Source organism: Sus scrofa, chromosome 14, assembly GCF_000003025.6.
Source record: "Sus scrofa isolate TJ Tabasco breed Duroc chromosome 14, Sscrofa11.1, whole genome shotgun sequence".
Lineage (NCBI taxonomy): Eukaryota > Metazoa > Chordata > Mammalia > Artiodactyla > Suidae > Sus > Sus scrofa.
In genome coordinates this window covers 18896152-18902876 of record NC_010456.5, presented here as the reverse complement: position 1 = coordinate 18902876, position 6725 = coordinate 18896152, and the positions used below count along the sequence as shown (strand labels likewise).

The 6725-nt window shown below is 36.3% G+C and overlaps 1 long non-coding RNA gene across 1 annotated transcript in view; it reads right to left on the bottom strand.

Moving 5' to 3' along the window:
- LOC110256654 overlaps positions 2713-6725 on the bottom strand; it is a 38846-nt gene continuing 34833 nt past the window's right edge. Inside the window, exon 3 of the long non-coding RNA XR_002338505.1 lies at positions 2713-2794. This is a non-coding gene — a long non-coding RNA (uncharacterized LOC110256654). The remainder of the gene's footprint in view (positions 2795-6725) is intronic.

Sequence of the window (6725 nt, the reverse complement as noted above, 5' to 3'; positions counted from 1 at the left end):
TAACAGTGTTATGAAAGGAATACATATGGGGGAGGGGGAAACACCTGAGAGCAAGTTCAAAGATCAGGTAAGAGGGGAAAACAATGTGAGAGAGGCAGTGATACTGGAAGGAGCTTGAGTCAAGGTTTGCAATGGTGCTGCCGACAAGGCCAGGCCCAGAAAGGATGTAAGCACAGCTCTGGGTATCTCTTCCAGCAGTGGTTCCAGAAGATGAACAATGAGAGAAGAAAGGGCTATTATGAAAGAGTAAGGATGAGTGAATGAATTGAAAATGCAAGAGAATGAAATTATACATAGTCTGCAGTATTGTTGGAGGTTTAACTTAAATACACACACATACACACACACACTCGCTAGGATTCTAAATATGTTGATGACATTAGACACGCATTTACAAATCCAAAAACAAAATCTATTATATGCTTTTATAAAGCAGAAAGTCTAGCAGTTTTTACAGAGTGTAAATTATGTATTGCTATAAGTTAGCTAAGCTACAAAATAACTGAAAAATGGATATATTTACACCCTCTACTTTTTATACTATAAAATTAAGTTCAGGAAGGTGAAAGAACTCTTCCAGGGTTTCACAGTTATTAACTGGGAAAGGCAGGATTTCTAACTGGGAATGTTCAGGTTTACCAACAGCCGTGGTTCATCACAGGGGGTCTAATTATGGAAATTATGCGTCTGCAGATGCTCACAGACATCAGTGGGCCCAGGACCGTGGATGAGAAGATACGCTTTTACATTTTACTAATATCTAATTTAAATTTAGTATTTTTTTCTATTTTATTTTTACTATAGTTTATTTATAGTGTCGTGTCAATTTCTGCTGTATAGCATAGTGACCCATATACACACACACATTTATATATACACACACACACATATATATATATATATATATATTCTTTCTCTCATACTAACTGATGATATTCTCTTCCATGAGACTGGATATAGTTCCCTGTGCTATACAGTAGGACTTCATTGCTTATCCAATCTAAATGTAATAGTTTGTATCTACCAAAACCAATCTCTCTGTTCTATAGATGAAACAGAAACAACCTCATGGACTTAGAGCACACACATATGGTTGCCAAGGGGGAGGAGGAGAAAGTGAAATTTAGTATTTTTATTTTAATGAATCCAGGCAATACACTGCAGTAGTATTACGGAGCATCTGTAATTTTTTCACCAATATAAAACATAGTTAATTTTATATGACTTTTAAATTATTATAGAAATCTCAAATAGAATTTATCTTTACTCCTAGCTTAAAATGATCAGAACCATGGCTTTTCATCATTGTGTAATGCACTATGAAAAATTCATATATGCTACTGTAGCACATACTTGGTTTGGACATTTATTTCAATAAATATAGCTGCCTTCATACTTTTGTATTTTAGCTTATGCATATACATAGGCATATGCTGTCATTATTAATCACTATGATGACTATGATGAGCCTGGTTACTAGGCTTCATTAGGCTACCAAATGCATCCATGGCAAAAACATAAAATGAACAGAGGCTCCACTCACCAAGTTGTCTTTATAGAATGTTACCTGACTACTATAAAGGTGTTACACTAAGTATTTTTGGTAACTCAGTTTATTACTTAACAAAATGAAAAGGTTTCAACTTAAATCATTCTTAAATGAAGTATTAGTTCTATTTGGACATATTTTGTTTTGCCTGTGACTGTTCAATTATATGCATATGAATTACCCATTCATTGTTATCACACACATAGAAAAAACCTGATAATCAAATATGCATCTGATAAAACAGATGCAGAATAAAACCCTCCAGACTCATTGCTCCAATCTTAATAAATACAATTTATCACTGTCCATTGGGAATTGCAAACATATGAAAAAAGACACCTAGCAATAAGTTATGTCCGTATCAGAGATAAAATAAATAGCACAGTCCACAAAAGAATGACCATATTATTGAACCCTGGGAAATGGAAATTTTTCAGCTGGTTCTTTAATTAAATTGTAATCTCCTCTTATTTTCCCACGATATGGTAAAATAAGCAAATGACTGCCTTGATTGCTTTGACAACATCCACTATCCTGATAGCAAATTTTGAAACTTTGCCTAGCAGAGCAAAGGATTTTCAGTAAGAGACCTAAAGTCATTTATCCACTGATCAGACTCACCTCATAGAGGTTCCTCTTTCATTCCATTTCTCTCTTTGAAAGGCCATTCACTAAATAACCTCAGAACAAAAAAAATCTCCCCTCAAGCTTATCTCTGGTTACCTGTCCTCTCTCAGGAGTAAGTAAAGCAGATGCTTTAATTCACAAAGATCCTGATTGCTGTTTCTTCTATAACCCAGAAGGAAAATGAACAGTGCATTTCTGTTTTCCCTTGGCAAACTGGAACTGCTGTGAAACTGGTTAGAAAAATTATTTTGATTGTTCTTTTGTTCCTCTCTTCTTTTCCAGTGCTCACATTTAAAGATGAATGTGGACAGAAATGGAAAGAATCCAATGAAAAGACGGAAAAATGATTAAGCAATGGATGATTTATGAACAAAGATTAAAGAAACTGAAGTTAGTCCAGCATGAGGAAATTTGAGAGAAAAGTGAGTAACTGTTTCCAAGTACTCAGTGAACAATTATTATGTAACTACTAATCTGACATCAATAGACATATATCCCTGTTTTAGTACAAAAATATGCTGTAGATAAAGGGGAAGTTACCTTTTATCCTCCTTGTCCCCAGTTTTCTCATGTCTTCTAAGCACATGGCAGCGTTGACCTTTCAAGGCACCAAAGAGGCTGGAGTAACAAGATAATGCAGAAGAAAGGAATGAGGATGCTAACAATTTAGGTAGGATAGCTTTGGCTGCACCTCAGGCTAACTTGGCATAAGTAATGACAATGCATACTTCATTTTGTCATGCAACCAGAATGCAGAGGGGCCTCAGGCTGCTGGATTCAGTAGCACCAAGATGTCACCAGGGCTCTGGGAGCTCTGGGGAAGAACTCACTTCCAAACTCATTCAGGTTGTTGGTTAGATTCCATTCCTTGGGGTTGTAGGACTGGTCACCCCAGTCCTTGCTGCTATCAAGAGGGCTGCTGCTTTGAAATCATAGAGGCCTCTGTGTGGCCCATGTGGGTCCCGACATTTCAGAGCCAGCAACAGTAACAGCAAGTCAAATTTTTGCATTTTTAAAATTACTGTTAGATTTCTTTTATTTACATTTAGCTTTTTATTAATAAATATTTTATAACAAAATCAGTGCCTTATTATTTATTCATTTCCATATCTTACTTAACAATATGCCAAGAGTATTTGCTTATCCTTTTTCTTATTCTCTGAAAGTGCATTTTTACTGGTTGCATAGTATTTCACTATTTAGATATACTATTACTTATTTGGATATACTATTACTTATTTGGATATACTATTACTTCTTTAAACAGTCCTCTATCATCAGATGTTTAAGGTGTTAATTATTTTACAATAAAAAGTAGATACAAATGAAATCTTTTCATCCTTCAATTTCCCCAATAACTTCTGTAGCAGCATCTCTCTCCTACTTAATTTCTTCTCCTTAAGCCAGAGAATGTTTTCTGCTATTAAGGGCTCTTGTGATGAGAGTGGATGTCCAGGTAATCCAGGATAACCTCCTTATGTCAAGGTCTGTGATATGATTTCCATCTGTGAATTCCTGTAGTGTTCAAGGTTTCCAGGGATTGAGGTGTGGGCATTTTCAGGGCCATCCTTACCATTTCTACTCTCAGTAGAAAACATTCCCATGGAATTACAGAAAGACAACAGGAGGAAGTGGGAACCAGGGTACAAGGCATAAGGCAGAGAGGATGGCAAACATGTAACTGATGCTACAAGAAGGGGGAGAGAAGCCGTGCTTGAAGACAGTGCTGTGAAAGGCTTCCAGCACTCCTCCAAACTCCAAGCAAGGGAGGGAAGCGAGGCCACAGACAGGACAGTGTAGCTAAGCAGGAAATTCTGGAAAAGGGAGGAGGAAGAAGAGAAGTACTTTAAGAGGGGCAGTGACAATAATGAATATTGATTTTTCAGCATTAAAAAATGGGAGCCCAGGAGTTCCCATCGTGGCACAGTGGTTAACGAATTCGACTAGAAACCATGAGGTTGCGGGTTCGATCCCTGGCCTTGCTTAGTGGGTTAAGGATCTGGCGTTGCTGTGAGCTGTGGTGTAGGTCGCAGACATGGCTCGGATCCCGTGTTGCTGTGGCTCTGGCGTAGGCCAGTGGCTACAGCTCTGATTCGACCCCCAGCCTGGGAACCTCCATATGCCACGGGAGCAGCCCTAGAAAAGGCAAAAAGACAAAAAAAAAAAAAAAAAAAAAAAAAAAAGGGAGCCCAGTAAAACAACCACTGATTTAGATGCTCTAACACAGCAAAAAATCTTCAAAAATGAAGGTAAACATCTCATTTCAACACAAGTATGGATGAGTGAAGTCTCATACTGGATAGGATCTCTGACATGGGAGTTCCCTTTATGGCTCAGTGGTAATGAACATGACTACTATCCATGAGGATTTGGGTTGGATCCTTGGCCTCACTCAGTGGGTTAAGGATCTGGCATTGCTATAAGTTATAGTGTAGGTTGCAGTTGCTGCTTAGATCCTGCATTGCTACGGTTGTGGTATAGGTTGACAGCTGTAGCTCTGATTAGACCCCCTAGCCTGGGAACTTCCATATGTCACAGGTGCGGCCATAAAAAAAAAGATCTGACATGGGGCTGATTTGCAGAATAATACATTAGATCAAAACATTTATTCACAAAGAAGAAAGACTGAAGGAAATGAAAAAGACCAGAAAATAAATGAATTAGGTAGAAAATAAATATGAAATAAAGATCAATAAAGAAGTTGATTCTTGAATGTATTAAATGAATTCAATAAAATCTTATTGAGACCGAACAGCAGCAACAAAAAAAGTACACAAACTCACTGATAGGAGTGGGAGATAAGTGCGGTTTCTACAGATATTTAATTATAAGGAGATTATGAACAATTTTAAGATAGCAAATTTGAAAAGTTACAAGCAATGCTCAAACGTCTCAACAAGCACATCCTATTGAAATTCACAGCAGAAAAATTATACATCTTTTACTGGCTAAAAATATTAAATTTCAGGAGTTCCTGTCATGTCTCAGCAGTTAGCGAACCCAGCTGGCATCCATGGGGACACAGGCTCAATGCCTTGCTCAGTGGGTTAAGGGTCTGGAGTTGCTGTGAGCTGTGGTGTAGGTCACAGACGCAGCTCAGATCCTCCGTTGCTGTGGCTGTGGTGTAGGCTGGCAGCACATTTGACCCCTAGCCTGGGAAACTCCATATACTGTGGGTATGGCCCTAAAAAGACAAAAATATAAAATAAAATAAAATAAAATAAAATAAAATAAAATAAAATAAATAAAATAAATATTATATTTCACAATTATAAGCCTTCGATTAGAGACAAATTCAGGTTCATATGGTTTCACCAGCAAATCCCATCACACATTTTAAAAAGATGTATTGCTTATTTTATACTTTTATATTTCATACTAAAATATACATATTTTTATTACTTATAATTATTTATAAATCATGTATACTTATTTGTAATATATAGAATATATTCAGCTATTTTTAATAACTGTAAGTGGAAAATAACCTTTAAAATTATATAGAAAATTTATTTTAAAAATTTAGAGAGTGGAAACACTTATTCATCCATTTTATAAGACAAGCAAAATGTTGACATTAAAATCTTTTAAGGATAGAAGGAGAAAATGACACTCAGCAAAGCTCTCTCTACATATAGATTTTAAAATCCTAAAGAAAATATTAATCAACATTGAAAAGATAGAAAAGTTATTTAGAAAAATCAGTTACCTTTCTCAAACTGATAACAATTAGAAATAAAATAAAAAATATAACTTCCATATTTAAGAGGAATGAATGTGAAGATACACTACACTCATTGATTGAAATACTTAATATTTAGTGATGTCAATTTCCCTGAACTGATCTCTGCAAGAAAAATTCTAGTCACAGTATGAGAAACGCTTCTGTTTGTTTTGGGTGGCAGTTGATATGTTGAAGGGGAAGGGTAAACTAAACATTCTGGAAGAGCAAAGAGGGAGAATTGGGTATAAATGATACTGAGTTACTTTAAAACTTGAGTAATGTAGGCAGTGGGTCCTGGCTGCAGGATTGAGAAGGAGAGATGGAGTAAAATAGAGCCCCGGACTAGACACGCACCCTTCCTGTTTGCTTATTTTTCTCCCCACGTCTGACCTTAAAAACATAATTATAGGTATGAATCCACCTTCTCCCCAGAAAAGGCTCTTGTGATTAAAGTGGCTTTCCTTTCTACCAACACTTCCCTCTCAAATTATTGGCTATGGAGCAGCAAACAGCCAAAGTGAGGTTCAGTAACATAACACATGCTTGTATAAAGCAAGGCAACACTACACACAATGAGGGAGAGTGAATCTTTAAATGTTTTAACAATTAGATACTCCTTACCCTCTCCCCCCAAGGAAAAATAAGAATAAATAAACAAACAAACTTGACTCACTTCACTAATCACCAAAATTTAATTCCAGGTGAGTATAGTCTAATAGGAAAGCAGCACAAGGCTTTTAAAATATAATGTAGGAGAATAGCTTTACTATTTGGGTGGAACATATTTTTATTTTTGAAGCAAGACACAGTTACCAATCATAAAGG